Source organism: Petaurus breviceps, unplaced genomic scaffold (genome assembly GCF_028583685.1).
Source record: "Petaurus breviceps papuanus isolate PSGF00001 unplaced genomic scaffold, PetGlider_PUasm1.0 175, whole genome shotgun sequence".
Classification (NCBI taxonomy): Eukaryota; Metazoa; Chordata; class Mammalia; order Diprotodontia; family Petauridae; genus Petaurus; species Petaurus breviceps.
The window spans coordinates 64,667,323-64,682,160 of record NW_027185764.1 but is presented as its reverse complement, the minus strand read 5'-3'; the positions used below and the strand labels follow the sequence as shown (position 1 = coordinate 64,682,160).

At 39.8% G+C, this 14,838-nt stretch overlaps 1 long non-coding RNA gene across 2 annotated transcripts in view; it reads right to left on the bottom strand.

The window, feature by feature from the left end:
• The window catches only part of LOC138159166 (uncharacterized), a 322,195-nt gene that overhangs the window by 40,915 nt on the left and 266,442 nt on the right, over positions 1 to 14,838 (bottom strand). Inside the window, exon 6 of one of the 2 annotated variants that reach the window (XR_011167827.1) lies at positions 9,161 to 9,314. This is a non-coding gene — a long non-coding RNA (uncharacterized lncRNA). Of the gene's footprint in view, positions 1 to 9,160; positions 9,315 to 12,722; positions 12,894 to 14,838 lie in introns of those variants that run through there. The other variant, XR_011167830.1, reaches the window with a different exon arrangement.

Here is a 14,838-nt window from a genome sequence, read left to right as displayed (position 1 = left end):
GATATACACACATATGGCTAAACTGACTAATTATGTGATCAGTATACACACAAACATTATGCACCAGTACCAGAAGTTATGGGTATATATGTGTACACACACATACACATACATGTACCAAGTGTCTAATCAGTATATATACACATATATACATACATGTGTATATGGGTGCGTGTATGTGTGTATATGTGTGTGTCACACACACTATGTACCAGTGTCAGAGGCTGCATTTCTCAGCTCAGGGCTCTAGAGGTATTCCTGGGGGGGAGGGGGGGGTGGAGCTTATCTTCTCTATTGTCATTGGCCTGAACCCCCGTTCTGGTTTGTTCTTTCTAATAGCAATATCGTTTGATTGCCCATTATCATTTAGCCAATTAACATGAAGTAGCTTTTACAAAAGAATATTTGCTAAGAAGATATACCAAAAGTGTGAATATAATCATTTCCCCCTAATGCCAAAGGAAAAATTCTTCTTTATACCACCTTTGTTCCTGGGGAGAGTGGGCTTAACCTTAAGGCATTTTCTTCAACCTGTTAGCTAGATCAAGTTCCCTTTAGAGTCTGTCACAGTCAGTGAACATGTTGTGGCTGCCTTTAGTCTACTTCCAAGCTGGGTCAAGCAGATTCCTTGGGACTCCACTCCTCCCCAGGCTCATTTGTCTGTAAAATCTGGCATAAATTCCAACTCCCAGATCTCTGCCAGCTCCCTCTGCCAACCTTTTGAAGCTCATAAGGTCACACCCTAGTCTGATACTCTCTCACATAAGAGCATGAAAAAGCAAGCGTAAAGAGGCAAAGAACAGAGGCCTACATTCACAGCAATGAGTGGGCCTAGGTGGTGACATTAAGGATCAAGGTCTCTTTCCCCACCCCAGAGGCTGACAGCATATCCTCTTTTGATCACAGCATGGAAAAAAGAGGTACAAATCATCTGGTTAGTGCTTTTTGTGAACATTCTCAGATTCAACTTGGCAGCCAAATGAAAAGATGGTAAGCAGATCAGAAACAATACCTGTACATTCTCCAAAATCTGAATGGGGATTGCATCAGCAAAGAACACTGTACACTCTTGTAAGAACTGGTCTTGTTCAGTCTCTGTAATAGTAATGGTAATTTGAAGATGTTCCCCTCTCCTTAATAAGCCTAAGGCAATTTGAAGATCTTCCCTGCTTTGAAGATATACCCTGCCCCCTAATAGGCTGAATGTAATCACATGGAGCCTGTGGTGTGAGTTTTATGAAAGGTGGAGTAGAACCCACAGGAAGCTGGGAGTCAGAGCAGTTAAAGACTGGAGGGCGGAGAGGACACACTTGAGGGAGACAGTTAAGCTTGTGAGTAAATGTTGGTTTGTGGGAAAGCTAAAGGATGCTATGGCTCTCTGTGTTGTTATGGCTTATTAACTTCTTTGCTACTATGATGGAATCAACTTACTGGTTTGGGGATTTGGTTTTCTGGTGTCTGAATAGATGTTTTGCTTCTGTCTTCTATATGGACAGTCTGTTATATTTTGTGATTGAGCAGTATTTACAGTGGCTATGGGAGCTGTGAATATTGTGTTGGTGCTACAGCCCCTGTGCCTAGTACTATACCAATCACGTAGTAATGCATTCATAAATGCTAGTTAGTTGATCAGGAAAAAAAAAGTGCAATGAAAAATTCATAAGTACAAGAAGGCTATAGTACTTTGTCAATGGTGACTTGCCCTGTATATGGGATTAAAGTTATTACGCAGAGCATAAATGACTGAAAAAGGAAATAGTTTAGTCATGTAACAACAGTGAGGAATAACAGATGGACAGGTTGAGTATTATACTGGTTTCCATGAAATGTCAAAGAACTCAAACAAGACCTTCCCCACGTTGGCTAAGTCTTCTCTGGAGGATTTAGGAAATGGAATAAGATAGCATGATTTAAGAATTGGAAGAGACATAAGCAGCCATCTAGTCTAACTAATACCCAAAAGGAATCTTAACGATAATCTACCAGGCTCTGCTGGAAGACCTCCAGGGCATAATTAAACAGCAATATTGTTTTAAGAACAACCTTGAGCAATTAAGTCATTTTGACTATTATAAATACCCAAATTAATTACAAAGGACCTATGAAGGAAGATGCTATCTGCATCTGAATCAAGAGAAAAAACTGATAAATAGAAGCATGTATAGAATAATTTTACATATATGCGTACACATGTACATGTATCCATACATATATGTGTGTATATATACATACATACACAGACACAGACACATGTATATATTTGTGGCCTAAGGTAACTATCTCTAGGGAAGGGGAGAGGAGAGAGAAGAAAAAAGGGGAAAAATTAAGTTACATGATAATTTTATTATAGATTTAAAAGGAATAGCCAGTTGTATAGAATAGATTTGCAGTTTCATGTGCAATCTTTTTTTATTCTACTATGTTATAGAAATGCTTGTTTTATTTCACAATTAAATTGACATTAAAATTAAATAAAAATAAAATAAATACATTTTTTAAAAGACCTTCAGGGGTGGTAATCTAATAATCCCTCTAGGAAACCCATTCCACTTTTGAACAGCTCTAATTTTTAGGAAGTTTTTTCTGACTCTGAGCCTAAATTGGCTTCTTTGCAATGTCCACACATGGCTCCTAATTCTGCTCTCTGAGGCCAGACAAAACAAATTGAATCTCTCTTCCGCATGACAACCACTCAAATACTTGAAGACTGCCACCACATTCCCCTGAGTCTTCACTCCTCCAGTTTAAGTATCCCAAATTCTTTCAACCAATCATCATGTAATGCGGGGTCAAAGCCCTTCACCATCCTGTTATCTTCCTCTGAACAAACTACAGATTCTCAATGTCTTTCTTAAACAATGTTCCCAGAACTGAAAACAAGATTCCAGATGAAGCCAGATGAGGGCAGAGTACAGTGGGACTACTATTCCTGGAAGATAAATCCCTCCTAATGCAGTCCAAGAGCTCTTTCTTTTGGCTGCCACATCATATTGTTTGTTCTTATTGAGCTTGAAGTCCACTAAAACTCCCAGATCTTTTTTTTCCTGAACAACTGCTGCCTAACTATACTTCCCATTCTTATATTTGTGAAGTTGATTTGCTGTACCCAAGTATCAGACTTTTCACTTATCCCCTATTAAATTTCATCTTACTTGATTTAGCCAAATGCTTTAGCCTGTTGAGATTCTTTTGCTTCTGATTCTGTCATCTAGAGTGTTAATCATGCTTCGAGCTTGGTATCATTTGTGAATTGAATGGGCGTGCTATCTATGCCTTCATCCAAATCACTGAGAAAAATATTAGGTAGCACAGGGTCAAGCCTGTACGTATCCCTGGGGTCCTCTACTGGAGACCTCCTGCCATACTGACACTGGACCATTAACAACTACTTTTTTTTTTTTAAGCAATCAGGGTTAAGTAACTTGCTCAAGGTTACATGGCCAGTTATTTCTGGGTGTGGTGCTGAGTATCTGAGCCCAAACAACTACTTTTTAATAACGTTATTCATCCATTGCTGAATTCATCTGATTGCTATCATATAATCCATGTAATACTTTATCAAAAGCTTTTCTAACATTCAGATTTTGATTTATGAGGCAGCAGGGTGTAGTAAATATGGATACCACCCTGGACACATACCGGCTGTTTGACCCCAGGACAATCTGCTTAACCTCTCAGTACTCTGGGTAACTCTCTACTAGTATGTACTGGTAGAAGGGGTCTTCTCATCGGAGTTTCATATACCAAAGAAATCATAGGTCTCATCCCTCTCTAGTCCTCATCCAATTCTTGACATTTTGACAAAATGTAATAAGAAATTACTCACAAGGAGATGAAACTCAAGATAATTAAGATGACAATAAAGTTCATTGATGCATTCAAGTCATCAGGGTCAGCCTAATTATAATCTGGGGCAAATGTGACTGCTGAGCCAATGGTAGCAATGCTTGAAAAATTATGGAGGACAGGAGAGGTGCTACAGGAAACCGGAGCCCTTCCCTTGATGGTTGACTAGAGAACAGAGGCAATCTGGTTCTATGGATGTAATATGACAGGCTTGGAATCAGGAAGATCTGAGTTCAAATTTGACCCTTCTGACCTTTGCTAGCTATGTGAATCTGGGCAAGCTATTTAATCTCTATGTGCCTCAGGCAATTCCTTGGTATCCTTCTGCTAACTCATAGATGAGGCTGGATTGCTGTCTTCGTGGTATAGGACAGGGGTGGGGAACCTGCAGCTTCAAGGGCACATGTGACCCTCTAGGTCCTGAAGTGAAGTCCTTTGACCAAAAACAAACTTCAGGGAACAAATCCCCTTAATAAAAGGAATTTTTTCCTTTAAAACTTAGACTCAGTCAAAAGGTTGCACCCAAGGACCCAGAATGTCACATGTGGCTTCAAGGTCACAGGTTCCCCACCCCTGGTACAGGGAGTTCCATATTCAGAGGAGATTGATGAAATCACAGCTCCTTTGTGGGCATGTTTATTCAGGTAAAAATCTGAATGTGTTGACCACAAATAGTCAGCATGACTTTATCAAGAATAGGTTGTGCCAGCTTGATTTAATTTCTGCTTTCAGTGGGGTGATAAAACTAGATTAGAGGAATGTGAGATAGACATAATTTGCCCAGATTATAAGAAAGCATTTGATATTTTCTTTTATTATCCTTGTGGGTAAGATGGAAGGATATAGACTCGATGGGTAGAGTTAGTTAGGATTTGAAACTGATTGAATAACATTTTATTTCCAGTTGGCTTGGCTAAGGGAAAAGAAGGCATAGCCATTCACAAATAAAGCAAAACTGGGGAAATAGTAAATAGGATGGATGACAGAATCAGAATCAAACAAGATTCTTGACAGGCTAGAATACTGATCTGCCTCTGATGAACGTCATATTTAATAGAGATAAATGTCAAGTCCTACATTTGGTTCAAAAAATCAACTTCACAAGGTCAAGATGGAAGAGACAAGACTACAGAAGGTGGTTGTGTATTTGAAAAGGATTTAGGGTTTTAGTGAAGATAAATATGAGTTAGTAATGGAATATAGTGGACCAAATAAAAGCTAATGCAATTTTAAACTGCATTAGGCAAGGGTTAGCATCCAGCACAAGATAAGCAATAGAACCATTGCAATCAGTCATACCATACATGGAATTATTTTTCTTATGAATTTCCCTATCAGGATTTGGCCTGGTGCATTTTCTAAATCTTTGTGAAGGAGTTGTGTTGGGAGAGTTTGGCTGTATCCTTTCTGCTACTCTACCATCTTGGCTCTGCTAGATGTCTCCATTGTTTTTTTTTTTTAATTTTAAAAATTTATTTCGCATTTTATTTTTCCCTAGCTATATGTAAAAACAATTTTTAACATTCATTTTTAAAACTTTGAATTCTAAATTATCTCCCTTTCTTCTACCCCCAGGCCCCCGTTAAGAAGGCAAGCAATTCAATATAGGTTATACATATGTAGTTATGCAAAACATTTCCATATTAGTCATGTTGTGAAAGAAAACCTAGACAAAAAAAATCCTCAAGAAAAATAAAGAAAATATGCTTCAATCTGTATTCAGACACCATCAGTTTTTTTCCCCCCTCTGGGGATGGATAGCATTTTCAGAGTTGTCTTGAATCATTATGTTGCTGAGAATAGCTAAGTCATTCACAGTTGATCATCTTACAATATTGCTGTTACTTTGTACACAGTACATTTCACTTTGCATCAGCTCACATAGGCTGATGCATTTGAGAGCATCCTGTTCTTACAGCACAATATAAGAAGCCTCCTTTGTTAAATGGAAGTGATTTCCTGGGTCACTTGAGTGTTCTGAGGCCTCTAGTCCTAACCCTTATTTCCTGCCTCCTTTGATGGTTCAATGTGCCTTCTACAAGGACGTGATTCCTGAGGGCTGTGATTTGGCCTGGTTTGCTGATTGGTCCAATAGCTGTGAGAGAGGAATGTGCAACTGTATCAGAGGTTATCAGTTTGGAAATGGGGGATAACCTGAGGTCTGGAGGTCCTGGCAAGCACTAACAGGAGATTGAGCCACAGGTTATATGGGGGGGGGGGGTATGTGAGAGAATTTTGAGGAATGGGACAGATAAGACTTTCATCTATAATAATTCCTGCACAATAGCCTAGAAGGAAAAGTCCTCAACAATCAAAAGGCTTTCCTCTTAGAAGTCAAGACCAAGGAAGGAATTTTGCTTATGTCTCCCCCCTATACAATTGTTTGTGGGGCATGTCAGTGCATAATAGAAATATCACATGCCCTCTTCTGAACTGAAATTGGTGCTCAAAAATATAGAATTATAGTTTTAATGTCTAGATCGTTTTTGGTGGGCTTAGGACCCATTAACCCCCTAAGCTAAGGAGGAGGCAGATATTTCTGTCCAACAATGATTTTCTGCCAATCAGAGCATCCATCTCTGAAATACCAATATGGCATAATCTTAAGTTGTCCTTGACCTGCCTTTTACTGGCAAATTGACTGCTTTGCCCCTCTTCTCTTTCCTAAATCAAGGTAATAACTTTGCCTTTACTGCAGTTGAAACTCAAGATTTGCCATTTTAATACCAGTCAAGTCCACCACTGCTAGCATCTACCATCAAAATTCTCACAAAATGACCTTCTTCTTTATGGTTCTACTTGAGCCATGGCTTCTGATCAAGGCATACTTAACCATGAAGAAGGTTCAAAATTGGACCAACAGCCATCACATCCACTGGGTTCTCCATTACCCACCCCCATATCACCCTGAGGCAACTGACACTGCTGAACACTTTCATGGATTTTTGTGACAACAGTTCCATCATCCTACTCTTGACCATGAGGCTTAGAAGTCCCTCTTACCAGTAGCTATGTCCATAATGAATCAGTACACTAGAAAGAGTGAAGGCTCTACATTCCTGTGGTTTCTTGAACTTTCATCCAAGAAAACTTAAATATTGAGGATGGATTGCTTTTAGACAAAGTTCCTGTTGACTCCCTCCAGCCCTATTTCAATTCCCTTTGTAGAATCTCCTGAACCTCGAGATCTATGCTCCATTAGAGAATTCCATATATCACAGGGAAACTCAGGTCTCCCTCAGTTGGCAGGACTTTTTTTCCCTCAGGATGATTTGGATAACTCCTTCCCAAGGAGCCCTTGGGGGACACGAGTTTGGAAGTGTTGGGAGGTTCCTTGATTTTGACTATACAGAGTAAAATTACCTCAAAACTACAGTGAGTATGAATTTTTCTGAAAGAAAAGAAATTTTTTGACTGACTTGGTGGTAATCCTGAGTTCCTGAATAAAGTTGAGAGAGAATCCTTAGCCAGCCCCTGTGAAAGACTGTGGTAGTCCATGAGCAGAGACTTCTAAAGGAGCAAAGATTTAGTATTATTCCCCACCCCCCACTTCTCTATACACACACACACACACTCACACACACAAACTCACACACACACACACACTCACACACACACAGACTCTCTGGTTGGTAGACTGGAAAACAGTGACTGAATGGTAATGACTGATTGACTCAGTATTGACTCAGGCCCTGGGACAGGCTGTGTGCTATAGGGTTATGTCCCAAGAGCTACCTTCCTATAAAAGACCGATCTATAATAAAGATCAGTAAATGTGCTAGACGTGACATCATTTATTCTGTGACCTTGATACTCCTGCTGCTCCTCCTGTTTCCTACCACTTCTTTATACTATGAGATTCACTGGGACTTGCCCCTGGCATCCCCCCAACCCCTTACCAACCACTGTATGCTCTGTGTTTAGTGAGAATACACCACCCTATTTTCATCTGATGGTAATGATCAGGGGGTCATTAGAAAGCATCATCTCTGGAGTTACCACTTTCAAATAGTTTTTTGATTTATGCAAGGAAAGCACCTTGCTAAAAGTGAGTCTTCAACACAAAATTTTTCCTTATATAATTGGATTTTTAAATAATCAACAAATGCTAAGCACACTATTGTCTTTTAGTCAATTGTGTGATGATACAATGTAGTATACTATGGAATATCACTTGTAAAAACCTGCTTATTTCCTACTTGTATACTCATCAAGGGTAGCTAGATGGGGCAGTACAGGGCCTGAAGTCAGGAAGACCTGAGCTCAAATCTGGCCTCAGACACGGACTATCTGTGTGACCCTGAGCAAGTCATTTAACTTGTTTGCCTTAGTTTCCTCATCTGTAAAACAATGAATTAGAGAAGGAAATGGCAAACCACTCCAGTATCTTTACCAAGAAAACCACAAATGTCATCAGAGAGTCAGACACAACTTAACAAAACACTCATCAAGGATGCCCTTAGTGTGTGTGTGTGTGTGTGTGTGTATGTGTGTGTGTAGATTATTCTCATAGGTGTTTTGTATAGATAAGAAAGTGGGGGCATAGGTCAATTGTTGCTGATGTTTTTCTGTCGCCTTCTTTCAGTATTAATAAGGTCCATGATTTTTTTCCATACATTTGGCATCTTCCCCTCCTTCAAACACCTTATGAATAATATATCCTTCAGTGCTCTCACAATTGTATTATCTCCAATCCAACTCCCCTGTGTGTATACTTGGTCACATCCAGCTGCTTTTCCAATCTTTGTTCTCTAAGGTACCATATTTATCTCAGCTATAAGTACATTTGGAATTATAATGTGAGAGTCTAAGTGTGGTGGTTCAATTACCCCAGACCTTAACAATAATTTATAGCTAAAATCTTTTCATGTATTTTCCATTTCTCATATACAGATTGACACTCCCACCCACCCAACTCTCGCTCCTGTTATCATTCGTATCAAGGCTTGTACATATCTTGACTATGAGTTTGAGATAGCAATGAAGTCATACAAAAGGTTAGAAGGCAGATATTATGCATGTCAGTATGTGACTTCAGCCTTGGCACCCTCCCTCCCCTGATGGTTTCTGGGCATCTTTGTTGCTACTGCTTATTCTATAACATTGCTACTCTCTATGATGTACAGTTTGGCAGATATATCTTGGCAGTTTCCTCCTTCTTCTTTCCTTTTCATTTTAAAATCCTTTGGATTAGTTTTGCAGGCAAATATATATTTTACCAGCCCTTGTCAGGTATGTTCCATCACTGGCCAGGGAACTGTCATTTCTAGATTTTCAAGCCATCGTCCAGAAATCTAAACCCCAAGTCCTTTACCTTAACCAGTTGGTCACTTCCCACATCTGTTTTTCTCTTTTGAAGCCTTTGTTTTTGATCAGGAGTGGTAGTGAAAATGCCACCCATTGTGTCCAAGACATCTGAACTGGGAGAACAGAGGGGCTGCTCTTACTGTTGCTACCTATGAATTGGCCTAAGTTAAAAAAGAAAAAAGAGTAAGCATCAGATCCTTTGTAAGCAGTTTAGAATGGGGAGGGAGGACACACATAGATGTAACAAGTCAGAAAATAAGGCAAGAATTATGTTTACAAAAGGTCAAAGGAAGACCTAGGAGTTCCCAAAAATGTTCCCAATAAAAGTGTTATTCATCCAGAAACTAATCAAAGGAAACAGCAGTTCAAACAGCTAAATAAAAGCAGAAATTTAGGGGCAGCTAGGTGGCACAGTGAATAGAACACTGGCCCTGGGGTCAGGAGGACCTGACTTCAAATCCAGCCTCAGACACTTAACACACACACACCAAAAATCTAGCCGTGTGACCTTTGGCAAGTCACTTAACCTCAATTGCCCTCCCTTCTCCCCTCCATAAAAAAGCAAAAGATAAAAAATAAAAAGAAGAAACTTAGTAGGGAGAAGAAAAATTGAAAGAACCAAAGCAAAGATTTAAAGAAAAAAGACAAAACCAGCAAAAGCAGATATTCTGAGAAGGAAACAATAATAATAATAATAGGTAGTATTTATATAGCATTTAAAGTCATACAATAATCTCATTTTATCCTCACAACAACCCTGCAACATAAGATGCTATGATTATCCCCATTTTACAGATAAGGAAATTGAGGCAGTCAGAGGTTGAGTGACTTGACCACATAGCTAGTAAGGACCTGAGCCTGAATCTCAACTCAGGGCTCAAATCAAAGCCACCTTGCAAGATAATTATCAAGATTCAAAAAATGATTTGGTGGAGAACTTTAAAAAAATGAGTGAGGCCTCAGAGGGTCTTCTGGAAGTTTCAGATGCAAGAATCTCTTAGAATGGAGAGGTTTTGTAGTTACTACCCAGGGTAGAGGAAATAGGAATCTATTGCTCATCTTAAAGAAAACTGATCTAGTGACAAAGGAAAAATTGGGAGAAATGGGTTTCATGCTCCAAGCCATCAGTAAGTACTTCAGGTACAAAATTTTTTTTAGAAAGTCTATCTTCAAGGAGGTTCTTTCTAATAAAGGAAGGCAACCTGTTCCTATATGTCTAACATTGCACTACCAGGCCCAGAGACCTGGGGCACTCACTATTCTCTCTTCTACATAAAAGGACCCCTCTCATCTGGATCCAGGCAGGCATAAGACTCTCACCATATTCAGTCCTGGGGAAGTCTGGACTCTAAAGAGAGGGAACTCACCTATTTCAGTTTTTAAAGTCCCCTTCCTTGGGGAAGGTGGACAGGGAACTTCTTTTTTTTTTTTTTTTTTGCTTTTTGGAGGGGCAATTAGGGTTAAGTAACTTGTCCAAGGTCACAGGGCTAGTAAGTGTTAGGTATCTGAGGTGGGTTTGAACTCAGGTCCTCCTGACATCAGGGCCAGTGCTCTAATCACTTCACCACCTCACCTCCTGGGACAGGGAACTTCTTAAAAAATTAATAGTTGCCTGATATCTAGGTTTCCCCAAGGTAAAAAAAAAAGTGCTCAATGCACAGTGTAAATCAGATATGGGACAGGTATTTTTTTTCCTAGGTACAAAAGAAATACTAATAGACACAAAAGACTCCCATTGTACATTGACAGAATGACTTTAAATGGCATTTGGTAACAACTAATAACAACTCTTAAAAATCTCTTCAGAGACATATTTACAGACATACAAGATATCCTAAGGGCAGCTAAATGACTCAGTAGACAGAGTACTGGGCTTGGAACCAGAAAGACTCATCTTCATGAGTTCAAATCCAGCCTCAGATACTAACTAGTTTAGTGACTCTGGACAAGCCACTTAACCCTGTTAGTCTCAGTTCCTTATATGTAAAATGAGAAGAAAATTGCAAACCACTTCAATATCTCTGCCAAGAAAACCCCAAATGGAATCCTAGGCAGTCAGACATGACTGAAAAGTGACTTGACAAGATATCCCAAAAGTTTTAGTACAATTTTAAGCTATTAAAGTTCTTTAAGACTTTTGGCACACCCCAAATATTTAAACATAATCAGAACATATAGTGGGAAGAATGGTGAATAGATATGGTCATATTTGACCTTAATTCTGCATTATTCAACCAGTTCCCTGTTATCCTCTTGTTAGTGGTCATCTCTAATGAAAAATGAAAAACTCCCCAGGTTACCAGTCAGCTCTTTTCACTGGCCTCAGGACTACCAGAACTTTTAGACTCATAAGGTCACCTCCAAGCCCAGACATATTCATTTAGAGAATTGTCTATTCTTTCCTTTTATCTTTTTTTAGTTCTTTTACAGTAACTGTCCTGGGAGGAGACAACCAAAGGTTTGACACATTGAGTCCTTTCAGTGCTGAACAGTTTAATCAAATGCTGAAACACAAATGTCGTTGGCCGGAACAAGGTCAGCCATGTTCAATGGGATGTCCATTGATATTGAGGTGTAGCACCCCCTTCAGGGCTCATGAACCCAAGTCACTGTGACTATCAGGTGTGCTCCTTGGAGAAATGGCTACTGCTAATTTCAGGGTCCTAGGGGTAACCCTATGGGTGGCTATCCTCCTTAACACCCGCTCATGAAACCCACTGATGCACTTCCCACTTATTAGAGGCAGGGCTCAGACCAGGGTTATGCTGGAGTTAGCTCATACAGGCTTCGGAAAGCTGATCATTAAATTCTCAGTGTTAGCATCTACACCTCAGAAGTTGGTAAACACTACAATTTAAGACCTGACACTTTATTGATTGTCTATATTTAAGAAAATGCTTAAGCATATGTTAATAATACACAAAAGACTTAAAAGTTTTTCCTGCTTTATTGAGAGCCAGTAAACATTTACCAGCACGCACCTTGTGCAAAGCCAGATCTTTTTAAGTCCTGAGCTCTTTCCATCCCTTGCTTCCTTTCCTGAGGCAAGAGGAAAGGATCAGTTTGATAGGATGGTTTTCAGTGTCCCTTTCATGCCTTACATTCAAGAATTCCATGAAAATGGGCAGCTAGGTGGCACAGTGAATAGAGCACTGGCCCTACAGTCAGGAGGACCTGAGTTCAAATCTAGCCTCAGACACTTAACACCAAAAAACCCAGCCATGTGACCTTGGGCCAGTCACTTAACCCCAATTGCCCTACCTTCCCCCCTCCAAAAAAAAAAGGCAAAATAAAAAGAATTCCATGAAAATGCGTGTTTTTCCTTTGTTAAGAGGACAACACTTGAGAGAAAACTATGTGGAGGATAAAGAAGCCTTAATCATACAATAATATGATATGATAAGTATTACTCATTTACATAGTACTTCATAATTACAAAGCACTTTCCTCAAGATAATCTTATGAGACTGTTAATGCAAGTATCATTATCAACATTTTATAAATGAGGTAACCACCGATCAGATAGGTTAAATGAGTTGCCCTTGGTTACATACCCAATGTCAGATTTGCTATTTAAACCCAGGTCTTTTGATTCCAAATCTAGTCCTCTTTCTATGCCAGTGAGTCTGGCTTATGGAAATGAGACTTCTTAATTTATCACCACAGTTTGTTCAGGTACGTTTTCTGATTTTATTTGCTCTGTGTCCATAGAGTAGCCAATATCCTGTTTCCATTATCCCCTGTGAAGACAATTTGAGAAGCTTAGAGTTAATTTGCCCTTCCTATTATTTTTAGACTGAAGGCACAGGAGTGAATCCAGCCATCTGTGTACATGTGGCTAGCCAAAGGCTCTTTGGACATTGGTATTTGGAGACGTTCTTCAAGTAGTGAGATTGTGACCATCTGCCATTCTTGACCCAAGAGCTTTCTGAATCACAAGTATGGTGTAGTAAAAGAGAAAACTGGTGTTCCAAGCAGAGAAAGTCTATTCTCAGCCTGCTAATCACAGATAAAACAATTCCATTTCTTTGTTCCTTTAGACCAGAAGTCTGGGCTTACTGCAACTCTATAAATGCAAATGTGAAATGCAGCTAGATCCTGATGAGTGTGAATAATTAATCCAGTGAAGTGTTGTATTATTTGAATTCACACCGCGTATTTTCATTGGGCTGGAATCTATGACTTACTCCCTGCCCTCCTGCCCCATCAAGAGAACATTACAGTCTTCTTGACTTAATGTAGGGTTGAGGTTTTCCCACTAGGAAAAAAGCACTTGTGCTCCCTTAAAAGTAGATCCCTCTATCTAGGATTTGCAGAGACCACATAACACAGTCTCAGTGAAAGGCAAGATCTGGTTCTGCTCTTCCACACTGGGCTCTGTCTACATGAGGTTCTGTCCCTTGCTACTACAGCTCCAGCTCCTCAGCTGTGCATAGGACTCCTATGCTAGGTCCAGGAAGATTACTTCAAGTAATTCTTTGCCCTTCTCATTGCTCTGCTATCAAACAACATCCCCTGCCTCTCAGCTTGGCCCAAGAAGGCCTAAGAGCTCTGCAGGTACCATGCAGGTACCACTGCATGGTGCTCTAAAGAAGTCTTGAGATGTGAAGGTTTTTGCTCCAGGAAACCAAGTCTGAGTCTCTTGTTCCTTTGTCTGGTTGGCTATCCTATGGCCAGCCCACAGCTTCTTTACCTTCTCAGCTGAGAGGTACACTTTATAGAGAAAAATGAGGCTTATGCCACAAGCTCTCTCTTCATCCCTGCTCATAACTTCTTCCTCTAGCCTCTCAATCCCTTCACATGCTCCTTTACCATTTTCTCCTTTGCTCTTATCTTTGACAAATATGTGGCCCTTCTCCATAAGACCAATATCTCTACAAGTAGCCTTGATTCCAGCCAGTAGATTGTTCCCTATATCATACCTTCTCTCTGATATTTAATCTCTGTCTTCTTGTCCCTTCCCTGTTGCCTACAAAAATGCCCAGAATCTCTCCATGTCCTTATCCTTTAACTCCCCCACCCCCAACCCTCACTAGACCTCACTGTTCCTACTACTTTCTTATATCTTTCCTCCATTTCTCAGGCAAACATCTAGAAAAAAAAAAGTCATCTATCAATAATCTCTTAATTACTCAATCTAATGGCCTGTTCTCAGTCCTCATCCTTCTTGACCTGTCTGCAGCACTGATATTCATTCATTTAGTCACACACATACACACACACACACACATACAGTCTTTCATTGCCTCTTACCTTCTCTATTGCAATAGCTTCTTAACTGATCTCCCTTCAGCAAGTCCCTTCTACTCCAGTCCATCCTTCACATACCCACCAGGGATTTACTTATAATGTATGTCTGACTACATCACTTTCCCATTAATCAAAAAACCTTAGAGGTCCATGTTTAACTCTAGGATCAATAATAAAGTCCTTTGCTTGGCATTTAAAGCTCCTTTCCACTTTTCCAGTCTTTTTACATGTTACTCCTCTCCATATACACTATAATCTAGCCATACTGACATACTTCCTGTGGCCTATTTACTGTTCTGACTTGGTTGTCCCAAATTCCTAGAATTCACTCCCTCATCACCCCCGCTGTGTGGTAACATCTTGGTTTCTTCAAGATTCAAGAGTCACATTCTTCTTCTTCTTCTTCTTCTTCTTCTTCTTCTTCTTCTTCTTCTT